The sequence below is a fragment of the Pelodiscus sinensis genome, chromosome 9 (assembly GCF_052426305.1).
Source record: "Pelodiscus sinensis isolate ZL-2025 chromosome 9, ASM5242630v1, whole genome shotgun sequence".
Classification (NCBI taxonomy): Eukaryota; Metazoa; Chordata; order Testudines; family Trionychidae; genus Pelodiscus; species Pelodiscus sinensis.
The window spans coordinates 57,452,305-57,474,118 of NC_143060.1; the positions used below are offsets into that span (position 1 = coordinate 57,452,305).

General features: G+C 45.0%; 1 long non-coding RNA gene across 1 annotated transcript; it reads left to right on the forward strand.

Moving 5' to 3' along the window:
* Positions 1 to 19,094: 19,094 nt before the first annotated feature.
* LOC102444104 (uncharacterized) lies at positions 19,095 to 21,132 on the forward strand. The gene is made up of 3 exons (XR_012906130.2): positions 19,095 to 19,220; positions 20,198 to 20,435; positions 20,821 to 21,132. It is a non-coding gene; the product is annotated as an uncharacterized LOC102444104 (long non-coding RNA).
* Positions 21,133 to 21,814: the final 682 nt, after the last annotated feature.

Sequence of the window (21,814 nt, forward strand, 5' to 3'; positions counted from 1 at the left end):
TCCATTCTTTAGGGGGGAAAATATAGGACAACTTGATCTATGATACTTTTTTGATAAGCTTCTGATACAAAAATGTTACTAGCCGACAACATATTTTCCACAATTTGGTGCAAGCTTTGTTGAGTTATAAGATTAAGAGCACAATGATCTAGAATTATTTCTCAAACAGCTTACAGTCCCCATTTGTGACAGGTCAGGTCACATTCTTTCTGCAATAATATCACACACAAGTTCCTGAATCCAGGAAAATATATCCTTTCTCTATCAGACTTCCTGATTATAAGGGCTCTTGGTCTCCCGTTTACAAGAGGCAATGGGTGCAATGCTATTTAAGGATTAACTGCGTGGTCCACTGACTTTGCTTCTTTTTTCTTTTTGAAAAGTAATAGAGTTGCCATCATCTTACAGAAGGGGCCAAGTAGACCACACATCCTGCACCCTCCTCCTCCTTTGCTCTCCTGCTCATTCCAATCATGTATTTATATACATTTAGCCCCCTCCCTGTCATATAGAGAAAAGGAAGAAAAGTGAAGGGAAGATATTGTCATCTCCTTTAGAGTCTTGTTAATTCAAAACAGAGGCAAAAAGGAAGCAGCGATAGCTAAGTAAAACGTGACTTAGCACTGAAGAGAAGAAATTTATTAAATCTTATCTAGCACCCTTACAGCTCACTGTAAACTTTTTACAGGGTAGATGAGCATACAACATATGAGATTTGGTGTTCCGGGCAGTTTCATCTGAGAAAGCTTTGCAGAATTCCTTTGTGACATAGCAGTGACCATATGGCCTTTCAACAGCTTATGCATTCCCCTTCCAGCCTTCCCTTCTCACTCACACTGATGTCATGCTGAAGTTTCATTTGCTTATTTTGTATTCATGTCTGATCTTAGAAAACTGAAGGAATGAACACAGGAAATTCTAAGGCAGGCTCTGTTTCCTACTCACTGATTGGCCTTAAACAAATTGTTTCTTCACCACTGCCCTTTGTAAAAAGGAGATAAACAATACCTACTTGTACCTTCTCAGTGGGGGTCGTGACATTGAGTGAGTCAGCAAGGGGTAAACAACCAGCAGGCTAAATGACCTAAAATTGACCCTTAAGATCATAATAGAGCAGTACTGAAATGCTAAACAGAGCCATTTTTTGCAGATAGCTATCAAATAGATTAGAGCTTTGACCTATCTCCTTAGATGTTAACAATAGAACCAATTTAGCTTGTAGCTTGTAGGAATATCTGTTCCTGTCTGTCACTACAGTCTATGGATTCAGAGATCAAAATGGAATATTATTATTTAGGTGAAAATTGTGTGTAGAGGTGTTAACCACTTCAGAGGAGGTAGCCATGTTAGTCTGCAGCTGGAAAAACTTAAAAAACAATGAACAGTCCAGCAGCACCGTACAGACTAACAAAACATGTAGATGGCATCATGAGCTTTCATGGGCACACCCCACCTAACCAGTTAGGCTTACCGGTTACAGTTAACCAGCAGGGCTGCAGCACCCTCCTCCTACTGAACAGCCCTTGTCAGCAGTGGGCTTGGGGTGCTCCCTCTCAGCCAATCCCCCCTGCCCATCACCCATTTAATCAGTTAACCAATTAAACTTAACATTTAATCGATTAACCAATTAAATGAGATTTTAATTGGGTTTAATAATATTGTCTATATTTCTCCAAAGTCTGTATTAAGCAGTCTAGAATGGTTAATTACCTTACCCTAATGAATGCAGCTAGTTACTGGTGTGTGCCTAGGAAACAGAGATATTACTTCAAAGCAATGATGTTCATTACTTATTCTTCATTTAAGGAATGTCTGCTGTGTTATCTGTCATCAAGAGACTGTTGTAGACTGGTAGGGGACTATAACTTTGTTTAAACTTTGTCAGGAGAAGCTCAAGTTGCAAGAGAGAGGTCTCCAGGTGTGCCCTAGATTATCCAGCAAATTCTCATGAAAGAATTTGAACAGACTCCATGCAAAAATTGCCTATTGGATTATAACTTTTTTAATTGATTCCAGAAGAACCTTTATAGCTCAACAACCTCACCAGCGCTGCAGTTTAACTGACCTAAGAACTTTATTCAGAGCTCCATATATAATGATCTTTAACCACAATATTCTCTCCTTTTTTAAATTGATTTTAGATTAGTTAATAAGAATTAACTGACTGCACATTTGGGTAAGGTCTGAAATATCCATTGACTTGGGGCTAATGTGTCCAATCTCTTAGGACTGGTAAAATTTCATATATAGTAAATAAGATGTTAAGTAAACCTCACCATATTTTAATTGGCTGTCTAGTTGGGAATCCTGAACTTGATTGTGTTGCATAAATTGCTGGTTTCGTCCCCTTGGAGGCTAGTCTGATTTACCCCAAGAAGAGAGTCACACTTTCAGGCTGGGTCCAACTCAAGTTTATTGGTTGCAACCAAAGTACGGCTAAGGAACTCAATGTTCAAAGCAGAGCCGACCCTGAGCGTTGGCTAAGCATCCTTTTTTATACTTTCTTTTACTTTCTTATCTAACTTGGCACGTCTTGATTTGTTACCTTCGCTTCGTGTTGCCGCGTTATTGGTTAGCATATTTCAACTCTATTCCATTCAGTAACAACCACCAGTATAGCTTACTTAAGCAATAGCAATTAGCAAATTTCCCTAACTCAAGTAATACGTGTACTCCAGTCCTTGAGAAATGGGTCTAAACAGCTAGTTCCCCTTTTTCCTACAGCTTCTAAAACATGCTCAATTAGCTAAATGATATGTGCTGTTTCAAGCTTAAGTAATGGAAGGGGGAAGAAGCACACATAGTTTTTACTATATTTTACTACAATTCCCTCCTCAAGATGCTTTCTTCGAATTATACTTAATCTGTTTCAGCCATTGCTAGATTCTGGTAATGTACATTTCACGTTTTACAACTGACTGCACAGTCCGCTGTACAAGAGCTATAAGACATGGTGCTAGACAAGGCAATAAGCATAACATTATTATAACAAAACAGAACTAAACAGGAATGTGTACCAACATAGCACAATAAGATTCGTGTTCATGTTCTTCTTACTAATTTTCAGTTTTAGTCTTTTTGTAGTCAGAAATCTTTGGGCTTTGGCGGTGTCCTAGAAGCTGAGTTTTCCTCTTTTTCTTTGCATGCAGGGGAGAGGTTACTAGCACATCACCCTGTAATATTTTATTTTGGTTCTTCTGGTATCCAACAGGTGGGAAAGTAGGACCAGAAGAGAGAGGCTTATCAGCAGTCGGGGTAGGATCATTTTGAGATGGAAGGATCTTTTTGCAGTGAGAAGCCTTGGCCAACAGTCAGTTCTTGGTACTTCACAGCGGTGTTGGTGGTTAGCAAAACTTGGTAAAGGTCTTTCTAGAGTGGTCTTTCGCTGATGGACATAAGAGTATTCTCTGAGCCAAAAGCCAGCTAGCTCTTTTAGAACCAAGGTTATTGCTTAGGAATGAAGCACACCGTAAAAACAATCCCGCGCGGTTGTTTGACACCGGCCTTATCAAAGTGAGGCCTTTTTGGCATGTGGTTGCCAGGGGAACCAGGGTCACAGTAACTGCTGTAGCATATGCTTCTCAGGCTGACTTAATGATTTGAGTTTGTCAGTCCTCAGCAAGATACCATGGACTGCCTCAGTTTACTCCTATAGTTCTTTTCTCTTGACTTTGGGGTTCTTCTTAATCTACTAGGTTAAATACAACAATTTAAGGGGTTTTAATTTACTCTGGAAGTGCCGGTACAGCACTAACATTATTATAAATGTTAAAATCAAAACTCCTCACATAATTTGGCAAACACTATTCAAATCCATCCCCAAGATATTTCGTCGCCTTACTGGCGCTGCCCATGATTATAGGTTTGACCTCTACTGCCTGGTTGAGTGCTGGAGAGATAGGTGTTTGGCATGGTCCACGGTGTTTCCCCATCTGTGCGTACCTCAGACAGCCAGCCCCGATATATCTTTGGGCATTGGCCACCAACTTCTTGATCTTTGCCTGCAGGGCCAGTAAACCCTCCTCTGGTACTTACTTCCGCCGTGCCACTCAGCATCTCAGGCCACTTGATGAGGGACTGTTATGCACACAGACGGATATATAGAGGGGCAGGATGGAGTGATCTGTCTGGGTAGTCAAACACCAGTAGGTACCGTTCATTTGGACCAGCTCGATGTTCATTTGTTTCTCTGAGACAACCACATCAAACCTAGGCAGATTCGTCATGATGTTAAATGGGCAGATACATAAAATTTCCTTATCAAAGTGGGTGCAACAATCCCTGGGTATAGGGAGGCTCCCACACCTTCAGAATAAACAATGTTTCTTATTTTATCTATATGCCCCTGCTTTGGTACAGGCAGGGAGGTTACTATTCTGATCTGATCTGAGTGAGGAATCCCCAGAGAGGCCAAAAACAAACGGTTGTACTATGCCCTGTCCAGGTGGGCCTTTGGGTCCTCATGGATTCTTTCTTTCCCCACTCCCATGGGTAGGCACAGGGGAGATAATCTCCAGTCCAAACATCAGGTTAGGTCTAGTGAAGTAGACACAGAGCTGGACAGATCCTTCAAACTATTTAGGACCAATTGATTAGCTTGGCTGGTGTGTAGGCCTTCACGGGCACTGGATATTACTGCATTTACAAGCCTGGATTCTCATACAATTTCTGGGCTTTGACATAAGTGCTGCTGACAGAGTTTCCAGGCCCAAACCAATCTGCGATGGTATCTGCTAAGCCTTGTCATTGCCTACTCAGGCATTTTCCAATTTGATTAGCCAGTCTAGCACACAGCTGGTCTGTACCAGTGTGGAACATCATCAAGGTAAAGATCAGTGACAGTTGTCCTGGTTCTGGGACCGGGGCCTGTTCAGGGCATGATGCACAATTGGGAGGCTCTATTTTGTCCTTAAAGTCCTGGTTGATGATATCCAAATGAGGGCAAGTTAGCAATGGCCATTCATTAAAGCAAAACCAAACCAGTCTGGTGGGAAGGGGCTAGTACCCATCTCCCATCCTTCTGTTCACGTGATGCACTCTTGGCTTCCTTCCAGTTCTTTTTGTTCACCTGTGGAGACATTGTTAACATTCTCCTAGCCTAAACAATTTTCTATACATATCATTTGCAATACGTATTACAATTACGACATACAAGACAAACTTGGACAGAACACAAACTTATTATGTCATGACACAGAACCATGGTTTTGTTGTTGTTGTTGTTTTTCTTCAACTGGCACCAGCGCTTTCTGATGATCTGAAAGACAAGAAAACATTTCTCCCCCATCGGGGTGGCCTATTATAACTTAAAATACTGCCTAAGATCTGTTAGGGGAACCGGTTACAGCTAGTTCCTTACCACTTTCATGTGCAAGTGAGCTGCAACTTTCTGAGAACAAGAGCGCTTCATCGGTACTTGTGACCTTCCACTCCCTTGAATTACCTTAGAGTTGCTAGCCCTCCCCAACAATGGCATGGCTCAGTTTCCCTCTTGTATTGCAGACCGGGCTTTTTTTTTAATCTTATGATCTGTCTTGATCCTGCTAAATGACTTTTCTTAATTACACAGATTTGTCTAGCATTAATTTGGTAAGGAGAGTGGGCTTTCCAATTAGCCCCCACACCTCCTAATTCTTTTCAGTATAAGGTTTTTATAACATCCAGGCTGCAGCAGTTGATCTATGCTGCTGACTCTGGGGTGGATCACTTGCTCATGCTCTGTAAGGAGATTTATGTTGCAGAATGTGTCTCCTTGTTAGGGCAGGTTTAGTTTTTAATGATTACCTCTTCACATTCAATTTCTACTGGTTGACATTTGGGTGGCTTTTAAGTTACCTTCCCCCACGCCCTCGAACTAATTATAACGGCGTGTGAGGGAAAGGTTTTAACTTTTTTTTTTTTTCTGGACGGCCCCTACTCATGTGTTGTGAAACATCCTTGGGTTGCCTGCGATTCCAGCCAGAGAGGCTGTCATTATCTATTTGCTAAGAAGGGCTTGAGAATTTCCTGAAGTTGCTTGGATTCGATCCTTGCTCAAAGCTCGCACTCTCTTTTTAATCTCATAGCCTAAGAAGGTGACCTTTGACTGGGGCTTTTTCTTGTGAGACTTTATATCTTCTTTTTTTTCCCTAGGGCATCCAACAGGGACTCCATTGCCCTTTTCTAGTTTTCTAAGTCTTTCTGCAATGCGATCTCAAAGACATGGGGGAGCTGATACAAAACCCTGGGGCAACACAGTCCACAACAACTGAGTTTTGTCATGGGTATGTGGGTCCTCCCACTCAAAGGCAAATAGTTTCTAACTGTCTTTATGCAAAAGGATAGAGAAGAAAGCATCTTTTAACACTGAGAACACCTTTGCATCTGCCAGAACTTGTGTTACAATGGTGTGTGGATTTGGGACCATAGGGTGATCCACAAGATCCTTCTTATTTACAGCCTTCAGGTCCCGCACTAATCCAAAAGAGGTGCCATCTGCTTTGCGTACTCCTAAAACCGGGGTGTTAAAGGGGGAAGAGCCCTGTTTCACCGGCAGCTGCACTACAATCCGATCACCACGGAAGAAAATTTCAGCCTGCAGCTTAGTTAGCATATCTCGCCCTAGTTAGGCAACTGGGCATGCAGATGAAACAACAAAGGCATGCTCCAGCATATTATCTCTAATCTTCGTGAGGAGGGGTTTACATACAGGTAGCTTGCTTCGCCTTCTTCCTTCCCCTCCTCATGTTGCTCTACCATGGGAGTTTTTCTATGCCTGCCTTGAGTCAGATCAACTTCACTACTAGAATCATTTAAAACCTTGGGGCACGCTCTCTTGCCTCCCGTGGCCTTAGTTTTTGCTATCATAACTCAACAAACTCCTATACTACACTTCAGCAGCCACGCAGGTCGCCTCTGCATGTGATTCAACCAACAATTAATATATGGGAACTAATCTCAGTGCCTATCTCGAGTAACAATACTATGCACAGAGGCAACTAGATTTACATTAAAAGACTCTGTATCTAGCCAGCCTATCCCAAAGGTTGGCCACTCTAGCTGACAGAACTTGATTAAATAATCCTTTGTCATTTTAATCCCAAAATCACCCTTAAATTTACTGAAATTGCGCAACATGCATCCCAATGGGGTTATGGAGTTTTCTACCCGGGAGCAACCTGGACTCATGTCTATATATTTATTACACACACACACACACAGTCAACACGCTTTTACCACGGCTCCGTATGTCGATAGAATGACACCACACCAGCTTTTAGCGTCCGAACTCAGAGAGGGTCCAGCGCTTGGCTGCCTCACTAGAGACACCGGTGTGCCCTTGTGGAACCGTGACACTTAAGACAGGTCTATCAGACAGCAACAAATATAGACAAACAGGGGGCTTGGAGACTCGCTGGGTCACGAGGTTCGGCTGACCCCCCTTGCAATCAAGAAATCCTGGTCATCGGGTTTCCCCTTGCAGGATTCTTGGGGCGGCTGGAGTCAGCTTAAGTCTCAGACCTGGTCAGTGACAGTCATTCTTACACACAAACCTGTGGTTTCACAATTTAGGTTTCCAACAAGTCATTAAAACAAAGAACAAGAGTACTCCTACTAAAAACAAAAGCAATCCACTGGAGTTTTCCTAACTCCTCATAACTTCCCCACGCAACCCACGGGTTCGTGGTGTTCCTTCTGGGGCTTACAGAGGCTTTTACCATTCGGGTGCGACCCGCCTACCCTATACGTGTTTTCCTACCGGATACACCGTGTTTATTCAAAGTTCCCACTGTCCTCGAAGGACAGTTCTCGAATTACTAACACTACCCAAAACACAGGGAATTATCGGTATACTCACTCTGTCTCCGCCCCGGCGCCTTCTCTTCGGACCTCACAGCCTAGTTGACTCATTCAATAGAGACTCCTTTAACTTTCCGGATGTCCCGACTCACGCTTTCGGTGCCGTGACGGACTCAAACAGTCCGGTGCGCACTTCACGGTCACCTACGGCGAATTTTGTCGTCCGACTCCGGAGTAGTCCAAGGGGTGTCCCTTCGTGGTCGCCAATTTGTTGCATAAATTGCTGGTTTCGTCCCCTTGGAGGCTAGTCTGATTTACCCCAAGAAGAGAGTCACACTTTCAGGCTGGGTCCAACTCAAGTTTATTGGTTGCAACCAAGGTATGGCTAAGGAACTCAATGTTCAAAGCAGAGCCGACCCTGAGCGTTGGCTAAGCATCCTTTTTTATACTTTCTTTAACTTTCTTATCTAACTTGGCACGTCTTGATTTGTTACCTTAGCTTCATGTTGCCGCGTTATTGGTTAGCATATTTCAACTCTATTCCATTCAGTAACAACCACCAGTATAGCTTACTTAAGCAATAGCAATTAGCAAATTTCCCTAACTCAAGTAATACGTGTACTCCAGTCCTTGAGAAATGGGTCTAAACAGCTAGTTCCCCTTTTTCCTACAGCTTCTAAAACATGCTCAATTAGCTAAATGATATGTGCTGTTTCAAGCTTAAGTAATGGAAGGGGGAAGAAGCACACATAGTTTTTACTATATTTTACTACAATTGCTTAAATTTCTTACAGGCACTGTCATATTGCACTCCCCAACCCTCTGTCCTGAGCCCCTCCCCCAAGGTGGCAATACAACATCACCTGCTGGGGACAGGGGTGCTCCAGAAATTTAAGTTACTTTCACCCCTGTTCCTTGCCTTCTAATAAGCTCATTTCCAAACACACACAACAGCCAGTATATACAAGACTGAACATGCCAGTTATTCTGGTGTAAATCCCTGTCATCACACATGAATATGCTCTTTCATGTGAGAATAAAAGCTCTTCTCCTAACATTCGTACAAACAAGAGATGATCACCAGAACATTCACAGAAAAACAGACAAAAAGGGGTAGGCGTAAAGATATGGTTGGGGCAAATCAGATTGAGCAAACAGGTTTGCCCAGGCTTGCTCCAAAGGATAGCTGGAAAAGGAAAGCAGTCCCTACTTCAGTCACAATAACATCACAACTATCCCCATGGGCATTGAGAATGCAAGGCGGGGGAAGGCTCTGCCTTACCAAAGGGCCAGCATAGCCCCACCCACACTCTGAGGAGTTCCAGCAATAAACACAGAGTACAGCATATAGGACAGACAATTGGAGGCTTGGGGAAAGTAGGTGCTTCCCCCCACCCTCCAAATGCAGGGAATGCATTAATAACTGAACGTCCATATCAAACATCAAATTTTAAGAAAGTGGACAAATTTAAACCTGGTTCAAAACAACTTATGGAAGTGATTTTCAGCAACTATTATTTTATTTAACTGTAGCCACCCCAAATTAAACACACAAACAGTCTACACCCTGGCAGCACCAGAAAGAATATAGTAACTCAAGGGTGACTTTGCAGTGCAACTGTTCAGACTCAAATGCCCATCAACTGAACTAGCTCTGCAACATCACGTCTCAATCCAAAACCCACTGAATTCAATAAAAGCCTCTCAGTGACATCAAACAGGAACTGGCTCAAGCCCTTAGCAAGCTAGCTTCTCATCTGAAGAACAGTTAAAAAGTTTAGCTTAGGTCATAAGTGGAAACAAGTTTGCAGTTGGAAGGCCTCTCTTCCTAGTCCCTGTGAAAGTATGAAAGTGATTCAGACTAACTGGAAACTCACACTCAGGTGAGGCCCAGAATGAGAATATCTAAGGGTATATCTAGACTACAGGGTTTTTTCAAAAAAAGTGGCCTTTTTTCAAAAGAACTTCACTTGCATCTAGACTGCCGCCATGTTCTTTCGAAATTAAATCGAAAGAACACGGCGGTTTTTTCGACCGTGGTAAACCTCATTTTACGAGGAATAACGCCTTTTTTTGAAAGTGCTCTTTCGAAAAAAGGCGTTCTTGACGCAAACAGTGCTTTATCAAAAGAGAGCATCCAGACTGCCTGGGTGCTCTCTTTCAAATAAGCAGGTCTCTTTTTTGAAAAAAGTGGTTGCTGTCTAGACGATCTCTTTTGAAAGAAGCTTTTTTGAAAAAGTTTCTATCGAAAGAAGCATGTAGTGTAGATGCAGCCTAATACTATGAATAGACCATACCATCCGTGGAATGGTACTGAACCGGTCCCCTCTATGCGTGGCTCTGGCCTGTGCTATTAATGCCACTTTCACAAGCACCAGGTTGCCTCATGCTGTTTTGCTCTTTTGAGGTCTTTAGAGGACTATTTCCCCAACCTCCTGTGATCCCAGAATACTCTTTTCCCCTTCTGTGTCAGGACCAAAATATTAGTAGGGCAGCTATTGAGTAAAACTCATATTACTTCTGCCTACATTTTGTCTGGCCTTAGGGTTGCCAGATGGCTTAACCAAAAATACTGAACACCCCTTCCCCCCAAAAAAAAAATCCGGGAAAAAATTCTGTTGAGGGGGAAAAAAGGGGGGGGGGAGACCAAAGTTGTTGAGCAAAATAAATAAATAAATAAATAATAAAACAGCATTAAAACACATGGCCTATTTCAGAGTGCCTGCAGAGTCAGAATAGGGATAGGAACAGTGGGACAGTTGAGCACTAAGACCCAGGGAAGGCATTGCTTCCCCTTGATCTGTAGGCTTTTTGCCGGCTGCCATTTTGTGTGTACGCGGGGGCTGATCTGCTGCTTGCTATCAGCCAGCTAAAAGGAGGGGTGGGTGTGCCCACTACAGTTGTTTAGCTCTGCAAGGTAATTAACTGTTAACTGTTGATATGTAAATACAGCTCAGGAGAGAATATGAGGTGTGGTTATGTAAATCCCATTCAGCCAGGGCTGATGGAGGGTCAGTGTTGGACTGGAATGTGGAGAATTGTAAATAATTTGGGACTGTCGTGGGGGTCACTAATCATGCTACCCCTAAATGTGGGAACTGTAAAACATGCCACCAGTGCTTGCAGGAGACACACCACCATCATGGTTAGAGGTCTCGGAGGAACAAGCCTCCCCCCTTCCAGAGTAGAGTGAACTGAGCTGGGGGGAAGGGTTAAAGGGCTTGAGTCATCGTGCTTCACACCTGCCAGGTGTGAGCTATAAGACAGGCCCTACCTGCCCCTTTCCCCTTTTGTTTTAAGGACAGACCTAAAGCAGACTCCTTCAGGAGTCTTTTCTTTTGTTAGTCTAGTGGAAGCTGGATTCATTTGCCAGTCCAGCTGGTGGCTAAAGAGTTGAAATCATGGAGAGCTGAAATCACTGGTTTGCCTGAGAGCCAGACCCATTGCAGCCAGTGGAGTGGCGGTGACTAGCAGAGTGCCTGGTGGGAATCACTGTCTGGTGGCATAACATGGCGTGGAGCAGCGGCAGGTGAGGAGTGACGACCAGCGGCGGCGGCAGGCGACCAGCGGAGCGTCCGGTGGTGTGGGACGAGACAGCTGGTGGAGTGTCATAAGGTGCCCCCATCTATCCCACCACCCCCATTTTTACCCAGGTTTGGAGGTGAAACCCTGCGGGTGAACTTTGGGACTCTGGGTGGCACAGGACAGAGATTTTGGGGGTGTCGGACTCTTTGGACTTCAGGTGATTCTTGGCTGGAGGGGACTTAGCTCATGTTTGGGTTATGAACTCTGTTTGTGGTGTTTCCTCCAAGTTAATGCCATATGACTTCTCTCTCTCTTTCATTAAATGTTTCTTTCCTACACTCAGACTCAGTGCTTGCGCGTGGGGAAGCATTGCCTCTCAGAGGCACCCAGGGGTGTGTGACTTTCCCAGATTACTGGGTGGGGGCTCGAGCTGGTTCTGTGTGAGATGGACCCCAAGATATTGAACCCAGCCCTGGTTACTGCCAGGCCTACCCGGCAGATGTGTTACATGAGTTATTGATCAAGCCAAAACGCAGCTTCCTTGCAGAACCAGGTAAGCAGGGGGTGTCAGGGGCCTGGAGGGGGGGGGTGTCAGGGGCCTGGAGGGGGGGGGCGCAGAGGCCAGGGGCTGGGTCCAGTTGCTGAGTGTGTCGTAGGGTTGCCAGGTGTCCGATATTTTCACCTCCTGGCAGGGGGAAAAAAAATCAGAAAATACCGGACATTTTAGGTGTCTGGTATTTTCTGAATTTTTTTTACCCGACAGGAGGCAAAAATACCAGACTGTCTGGGTCAATACCGGACACCTGGCAACCCTATTGGTCTGCAGATTTATTTTCTAAATCTGTTGACTCTTTAGCCTTAACCAGCAGCAACATTCATCAAAACAATCATATATTGCTGTATATATCTGCAGAACTTTTTATGTCCCCAAAATAATATAATTCTTCCCAGGAGTATTTGAGGGCTTGTCTACACTGGCAAGTTACTGTACTGTAACTTTCTCACTCAGAGGTATAAAAAACAGTCCCCCAACACAGCAAGTTACAGCGCTGTAAAGCACCAGTGTAATCAGGCTCCCAGTACCATTAGTTACTCCCCTCATGGAGGTGGTTTACCTAGAGCACTGGAGATTTCTCTCCCATCCCAGTGCTGGAGCCCTGACCACATTCAGTGCAGAGAAAGCCTAAGTAATCTGTCTGCTCTGCCTTTTGCATCAGAACATGGAAACCAGCTGAATACACACAGGATAAATGGCAACATAACTAAGTGCTGAGAGGCAGGGAAACATGTTGATTTCCCACATGCTTGAAAGAAATGGTTTATAGAGCTCAATGAGTGTCACAAATTTTCCTTTTAATATAGTCTGTGTTTATTGCAGTTTTTATGAATATAGAAAGGAGCCTACCAGTCCTTATGAATAACCTGCATTCTTCCACTGGACCCTTGGACTGAATTCCTGTTTACTTTGTAGAGAATGTGAGAGACTTGTAGTCTGCCAAAAGCTGTTAAGACAATAAAAACACAGCCAAAGGCTGTCACAAGTGTGGAAGTCACAGAGAAAGTTAATGTGTTAACTTCAAGGACGACAGAGAGAGATTTGCCAAACCAAATAGGAGACTGGAGTTTGGTTTATGTATCATGTATATAATTTTAATTCAAATGACATATTTTCAAGCACTTTCCCCCCAAAAAAGTTATTTGGCTTTTTTCTTTGTTTATAATCATGAAGAGGAAGTTTCCTTCCTTAAATCTGTCCTTTTCCATTTGGCGAAGGTAAGTATTTTCTCTAGTCCAGTCTTTCTTATACAGAGCACCAGCCAGCATAGCTGCATTTTAGACTCATCCAACAACATTTTGATGAAGTCATTTTACAACAAAGCTGAGAGAGAATTCTGTGCTTCCTGTGCTGACTCTGTAGCAGTTCAATACAACAGTGTAAGCTCACTATTGTTTGGGGTATTTTGTTGTGTAGTTTTTCAATGATAGGATAATGATTTTAAAATCTAAACATGCTATTTAGTGTTCTTCCCAGCAGAAAAATATTTATAGTCTCCACAAGCTCTTGAAGGACAGAGATTCTGATGCCAGAGACAAACTTATTGAAAGGAAAAATCAGCTTAATATAGAAGCCTATATTAACCAAAAACACTAAACTAACAAAAAACACCACAAAGACTTATTTATACAGGAAAAACTCTTTATACAAGAAACCCTTACTAATCATTGTGGACACATTCCTAGCACCACTGCAAATGTCGATATTCGTGAATATCCTGGCCCTCCATGGTGAACTCCCCACAGCTCCCAAATTCACTAACTCCCAGCAACCATGGGGGACTCACCACATGATTTGCTCACGGCTCCTTCTATCTCAACTGCCCCTTAGCCTGGGATAGGAGACAGCTGCAAATACAATGGACTGTGAGTAACAATTCCACAAATCACAAGGATCTCCTGTATTGTTAATTTCTATTGCTATTTTAGATATTCTTACATTTTATTTAATCAAAGTGAACACACTTCTATATTAAATTGCAACATTTATATGCACTGTATTCCCTTAGTTGATACTATTACACAATTTCCTTTATAAATTGGAAAAATCAAAACTGTTTCTTATTGCATGTAATTTTTCTTTTTAAAGAGAAAGTTTCTCTCTCTGAAAAGTGTTTTGAACCATTCAACTGGGAGGCATGATGCACAGATTTCTCTCTCTCTCTCTCTCTCTCTCTCTCTCTCTGGTTCATTTTCCTCCATTCTTCTTTCTAGTACTTTTGTAAAAGCTCTTCTTATCTCCCTTGAAGTCATTTTCCAGACTTAGCTGTTTCAGTTTTAAAGCTATTTATTTTGAAGTTAAGCACATGTTTAAGTGCTCTCCTGAACAAAGGCCCAGAAGTGATGACTTGATGAAACTGCAGTGGAAATACAAGCAAGGCAGTATATATCTGGTAGTATATATCTGGCCCCACCAAAAATAGAAAATACTAGAAATTTCAGGGATTTCCCAAGACCCATTCTAGGGGGTGGGGATGGGAAGAGGTGTACAGCCCCCTGGGATTTCCCCAACTCTTCTCTTCCCCCCCTTATATTCAGTGTTTAGGATTGCCAGATGGTTTCAACAAAAATACCGGTCACACTTGACATTATGTAACAATCGTTACATGTTATTTAGAAAATACTGGACATTTATATTTTCTCAATTTGTTTCCCAAACAGAAAGCTCAAATACTGTACTGTCCGGTTCAAAACCAGACCCTGGCAACCCTATCAGCGTTGCTAATTTAGTTGGTTGGAAATTTGAATTTAAATTACACACTTTAAAAGCAAATACAGTATAGGCAAAAATATTTATACCTGAGAAAGCATAATGGGTTTGAAAAATATGAACAAAGACTCGCTTTTTCATACAGCTGTTACTTATGACAAGGTTGGCGCCTATGTTTCAGCTATATTGGCCTACCTCATAGTTTCAAATTATGATTTGTCAGCAAGGTCTGACCGAGCTCTCCTCTTACAGCCAGTGATGGGTGAAAACGCTTCAAGACCAGACTGTACTTACATGAACTTACCTACTCTGCCTAGGTATCCTGCGCCCTATCCCCTAGGCCATGCCAGAACCCGCCCCACCACCTTTCCGTCAGGGCACTCTTATCCACAGGGGCAGCCCGTGAGCCTAGGCGAACTAGGCAGTTGCCTACAGCACCGCTGGCCCGAGTGCTCGATGATGATGTCACAGGGTGCAAGGGCGCCTCCTGATGACATCATGGCCATTGACGGCCGTGCAGGCGAGGGCGCTTATCGCGCCGCCCGCCTGGGGCGCCAGCTGCCGCAGCCGGCCTCAAACTGCTCTTGCTTATCCCTCCTTCCCCGGGGCTGCCGCGCTTTTGGGCGACCCCACCTGGGGGAGGCGGGACTTGAACGCACGACTCTGCCCTCCCCAGGTGATCAATTTTGGCTGGTGTTGGGTTACAAATGACTTTAGTATTAATGAGGGGAGTAATTAAATGTTTTTGTCCTTACTGCATGAGTAGAGGGCAGCAGAACTGCACTTAGCCTAAATGAGGGGGTCTCCCTCAGTGCTTAATTTGTGTTAGGGCTTGCCAAGGCTGAGCCCCAGTACCAACAGGCATGGCAGTTTATAGCCTGTCATGTCAGTTATGAAAGTAACAAACTAGCTTGAGTCCCAGCACCTCTTTCATTACCAGTTAAGCACTGGTCACCCTCAGCTGAACTGCACTTCCTAAGCAGGCGGTTTGGATGCTAAATCTACAGTGACCACATTTTCCAAACCAAAATTGGGGACACATGATACAAGTGCCCTACCATCAATCAAACATTAGCCACGCCTGCTGACCTCATTAGCCACACCCTGGGCCCCACTAACCACACCCACCTGCCACAGGAAGTCCCACCCCTGGGGGTAGTACTTCCGGGGTCAAGATGGACACATGATCAGAAGTAAAGGGCAGGATATGTATGGTAGTGTTGTACACAGGGATAGGATGTGTGAGTAGGCTCTGGTGGCACAACAGGGTGTGGGGGGACTGGGTGTGGCACTGTGCACAGGGGAAGGGTGTGAGTAGGTGCTGGTGGCACTGTGGGCAGGGTGTGGAAATGGCACTGTGGGGGGCAGGGTGTGGAGGTGGCACCGTGTGCAAGGGCAGGGTGTGCGTGGTGGCGCTGTGTGCAGGGTGTGGAGGGGGCGCTGTGTGCAGGGGCAGGGTGTGGAAGTGGTGCTGGGTGCAGAGTGTGCATGGTGGCACTGTGTGCAGGATTGAGAGGTGTGCTGTGGGCAGGGGCAGGGTGTGGAGGAGGCACTGTGTGCAAGGGCAAGATGTGGAGGTGGTACTGTGTGCAGGGTGTGGAGGTGATGCTATGTGCAGGGGCAGGGTGTGGAGATGATGCTATGTGCAGCTGTGGAGGAGGTGCTGTGTGCAGGAGCAGGGTGGGGAGGTGGCGCTGTGTGTAGGATGTGGAGGTGGCGCTGTGTGCAAGGGTAGGGTGTGTGTGGTGGCGCTGTGTGCAGGGGCAGGGTGTGCGTGACAGCGCTGTGTGCAGGGCGTGGAGACGACACTGTGCAGTGTGTGGAGGTGGCACTGTGTGCAGGGGCAGTGCTGTGTGCAGGGGCAGTGGCTGTGCTGGAGCTGTGGAGAGGAGTAGGGGGCATGTGAGGACAGTGGGCTTCGTGGGGAGCTGGTGCGGGCTCCTGGGTGGGGGGTTTCTGTACACAATGAGCTGGGCTGGTGCCAGTGACATGTAGAGGAAGGCCCAACTCCCCCCCCCCCCCCATCTGATGGTGGCTCCCAGAAGGTGGCTGCAGGTGGGAGCTGAGCAATGCGGAGCCAGGCAGGGCCGAGTTGGGCCAGGTGGGAAGGATACCACCTATGTCGCCTTGTGGAGAGCTTTTCTCCTTCTCCTTTTCATCACCACTGCCTATTAATCATTCACCAGACGGAGAGCAGCAATTAGAGCCGCTCAGTTTGGCAGCGGCAGCCTCCTCCCCCCCATGCCGGTCTCGGACAGGAGAACTCAACGTGGCTCCACCAGGATGCTGAGCTGGGCAGGCAGCTAGCACCTGCTGCTCTGAGCCCACAAAAGAGGAGGGAAGGGCTAGACAGAGGATGCTCCCATTAATAACCATTAGTGGACCTAGCCTTCATGAACTCAAGCCAAGTTCTTCCAGAGGGTGATATTCGTCCCTTATCCTGGAGTACCTTTCCAGAGTCCCTGAGAGCCAGGCTAGTGGGCATGGGAGGGAAAAGTTAATTCTGTTGCTGGACCTTGAACTTGCTGTTTGCTAGTACAGTAACTTGCCTTTCACAGACCTAAGAGGGTGGAGAAGAAGGGCTTTCTGTTGACATTCACAAGCCACTCACAGAGAGCCAACCTGGGTAACACCTGTGAGGCCTGGCTTGTTTCCCCCTCCTGGTTGGTTTTGGCAGGTCCCTCTTTCTTTGGTTTTTCTTTGGGAAGCTGGGCTGCTTCATGCCACTATGCTGCTGCCATGCAGTGCAGCTGGTCTCCAGACCGGGTGAGAAATAGTGGGGGGTCCCACATCATGCCGAGCCCCTTCCTCCCCTCCCTCCCATGGCCCTGGGAGCCCTGCACCGCTCACCGCGCTCAGCAGCCACACGAGGACCTGGGGCCGCTGCAGATAGCACAGAAGGTCAAAGGCCACCACACAACCAGGCTGTTCCACCCCGCCCAAGCCCTCACACTCTTCAGCCCAGCCCCGCCCTGTGGGAGGGACCCGAGCCTGGGCTGGCTCCCCTGCCAGGTCCACCTTCTCCGTCTAGCCATTGTGGGGGAAGGGCCAGGCCAGACACTTCTCAGCCATGCCAGAGCCCCCCAGTTTGTGGCAAAGGGCTCCTGGGCTCTGCTGGGCTGGGGTGCAGGCTGAAACACGGCGCTCCAGTCCCAACCCCAGCAGCAGCCAGGGAGCTCTGGCCTGGGCCACGAAGCTCCAGCCCCAGTGTTCTCTGGTGGTATCACCACCATGCATGTTCCCTGCTGTTCAGAGAGCTGAGCACAACACCAACACCAGAAGCAGACTCTCACTACTTCTGGTATCTTGTGGGAGGGGAACAGCAGTGCACAGCCACTTCTAGCTGCGTTTGGAACCCTGGGGCTTTCTGGGACATTCCACAGCTTTATGGGGACATCAGGACAGGAGATTTAAATTCAGGACTGTCCTGGAAAATCTGGGACATATTATGGTTGGTGCAGCCATATCCCAGTGAAGAGAGGGGGGTGTTTTGTTTGGGTATGTGGGCTCTGCCTAAGTATCACAAGCACTATTTAACCTGCACTTCTCTCCTGTTCAAACAACCTAGATTTTGGGGATACAATCTCCGCTGCCACCACCCAAATATTAATAAAGCAACCAGGGAGAGACTACTTGGGAAATCTCACCCCTAAAGTACAAACCAGGACACAACCATTAAGCAATACCAGGTTAATAAAAAGAAAAGAGAAAGAACTTTTATTATCACCACAATATTCCTGTTGCAAGCATAATGACTAGCTGGAACAGTAACAAAATAATATACTCATGCGGTGTGTCTAGACTACAGGGTTTTGTTGACAAAAGTGGACTTTTGTCGACAAAACTATACCTGCATCTATACTGCTGCTGAGTTCTGTCGCCATAATATCGACAGAACTCAGCAGTTTTGTCAACGGCTGTAAACCTCATTCTATGAGGAATAAAGCCTTTTGTCGACAATTCTGTCGACAGAAGGCGTTATTGCATCTACACTGTCCTTTGCGTCTACACCGTCATGTCGACAAAGCGGCTTGCTTTGTCGACAGAACTGGATGTAGTCTAGACGCTCTTTGTCGACAGAAGCCTGTAGTCTAGATGTACCCATGGAGGAGAAATTTACCATGGGCCAAGAACTTAGTTATAAAGGAGAACAAAACCCATTTTTAAATGCACAGACCAGATCCCACTTCCCAAACCATAAAACAATAAAACCTAATGGATTTATCTAAACTTTATCCAACTTACAGACTGTGAAGAGTATTTTCTTAGAGTGAGGCATCCTGTTCCCTTCAATAGCTGGAGAAAAACCTCCCCAGAGACAAAGTAAGGAAACTCAAAAATTCCTTTGTCCTAGTTTGAGATTCCTACCTATATTCCTATTGGCTAACTCTACCTGACTTAGGTATAGTTAACCCCTTAGTCCCCAGGCTGCTGGCTGTCCCTCATGATCATGACATAGGGTGATGGCCATTTATTAATATTTGTTTTACTCTATCTGAGCAGGTCTCTTCAGCATGATGGAGTCATGGAGGAACCAGGCTTTGATGTGAAGATTTGCTGAATTCGGGTGCAGTGTCTGATTGTGGTTTTGCGATAAGTAATCTGTGTGGTGCAGTAGTGAATGAAGATTGCAGACTGCCAGTCACGTGAGGTAAGGGAACCAATTCTGTCTGGGCCACATTGGCACTATCAGGATGATATACGCTTGGTCTTCATGTATCTTTTGAATTTGAGATATGAGTGGTATAGGTGGAAAGGTATATAGGAGTGGTGCAGTGCATGGGATGAGAAAAGCGTCACCAGAGCCCTCCTTAGAGCAGAATTGGTGAGATTTGCAATTTGTATGAGTTGTGAAAAGGTCAATTTGCAGGAATCCCCATTTGTGAAATATTTGTGAATGACTGCAGTGTTCTGCTCCTATTCATGTTGTTCCAAGAAATGATGGCTAAGACTGCCATGTTGTTGAGGGCACCCAGTAGGGAGGCTGCTGTAGGTGTAATAATGTGGCAGATGCACCAGTTCCACAATTTGAGGCCTTCCACACAGAGGGAATGCAACTGTACTCTGTTGGTTTATGTAGAACATACATTTAGCATTATCTGTCAGAAGTTTAGGGTACTGTAACAATATGGTTTTTCTGTAGCATATTGGAAGGCCTGTAGCCATATTGGTAGGCCTAAACTAAAGTCTTCCTCTGCAGCCAGACTGAAGAGCAGCAGCCATTAGCTGTAAAGCCTAGAGTCACATATTCACATTCCATCTAAATTGCATTAAAATAGTGTCACACTAGGCTGTGAGAAGGGGATCCTGTCCTAATAGCCCCCACTGTCACCAGATAAGAAACGGATATCAAGATGGGTAAAGAAAACTTAATTAACAGCATTTTGTCTGGCAAGAAACTGCTTATCAATAGTTGTGGTTGTGGAATCCTCATTCTATGATTATTGTCCTCACTTTCCTATTGTTTGTCTGTGTCATATCTGTCTGGTTTGTAACTGTTTCTGTCTGCTGTATAATTAATTTTGCTAAGTGTAAATAAACTAAAGTGGTGGGGTATGATTGGTTAGGTAATTCTGCTACAGTATGTTATGATTGGTTAGTAAAATTATACTAAAATAATTGGTTAAGGTATAGCTAAGCACGACTCAGGTTTCACTATATAAACTGGAATCCAAGAAGGAGACCAGCTAGAAGAGCAAAAGAGAAAGGAAGGAAGGAAGGACAAGAAGAACTCACCTCCAAGACACAGCCTAAGACCAGAGCTGCCAGGGTTCTTCTGCACGACCATTTCATGCAGCAGCTAAGGTCCAGAGAGACTGACCTTGCCTGGCCAACCGGGGAAGTCTGCCTGCCAGTATTAGGATTGGTGAGCATGACACTGTGTGCTTAGCATATGTATTCTGCTTGCTTGGGAATTGTCAATAAATAGAAAATAAGAATATTACTGTGTGAGACTCTTTCAGTGGCATAAGTTCCTGCAAACCCGCAGGAAGTTCCGCCCTGAGCCCTAGGAATTGGGTACGGGTGGGTGTGTAAATTAACAGGGTTGCATCTTGAGCCCTAGGAATTGGGTAAAGGTGTGTTCCCTTAAAGTGTGGAAGGGATAGAGAAATTTGTGCGAGTAACAGATACAAGCCCACTGAACAGGTGGAGGCTGAACAAAAAATACTTTCTTTCTTTTTAAAGAACAAGTTGAAGTTCAAACTGGGGAAGAAATTAAGGAGTTTAAAGTATTTCAAATTTTTTTTCAGGCAAAAAAGAGCGAATACGAGAAGTTCCATCTGCTGCCGAGGATAATAGAGAAGGAACTGAGGGAGTCACACTGCGCATGCAGTCAATAAGCTCCAATAGCACCACAAGACACCTTCTGTGCATGTGTGGTGTGGCAGGCACTGCTGCAACAAATCTGATCACCAGCATGAGGATGCACCAACATCTAAAGTAGATCAACCACAGGGACAGCACTCGAAGAAAATAAGTTTACATAAGCAAGGAGATGTGAAAAACAGAAAGGCTGTGTCTACACTGGCACCCTTTTCCGTAAAAGGGATGCTAATGAGACACTTCGGAATTGCAAATTCCACGGGGGATTTAAATATCCCCCACGGCATTTGCATGAACATGGCTGCCGCTTTTTTCCGGCTCGGGGTTTTGCCAGAGAAAAGCGCCAGTCTAGACGGGATCTTGCGGAAAATAAGCCCTTTTCCGGAAGATCCCTTATTCCTACTTGAAAGTAGGAAAAGGGCTTATTTTCCGCGAGATCCCGTCTAGACTGGCGCTTTTCTCCGGCAAAACCCCGAGCCGGAAAAAAGCGGCAGCCATGTTCATGCAAATGCCGTGGGGGATATTTAAATCCCCTGCGGAATTTGCAATTCCGAAGTGTCTCATTAGCATCCCTTTTACAGAAAAGGGTGCCAGTGTAGATACAGCCAAAGAGATTGAAAAGCAAGAATAAGATAACACATGAGAGAGATCAACAGAAATAAAGATATAGTTTAAAAAGAAATTGTTCAGGCTTCTAACTCTGCACCAGAAACAACACCAAACACATTTTCATGTTAAGTATGCATCACAATCCTGTTACTGTTCTGACTGTAATGTTTGGCTAGCCATTCCCTCTACAACAGGAATTCTCAAACAGGGGGTCATGAGGTTATCACGGCAGGGGGTTGCAAGATATCAGCCCTCACCCAAACTCCACCTCTAGCATTTATAATAGTTCTGAATGTAAAAACTGTTTTTAAT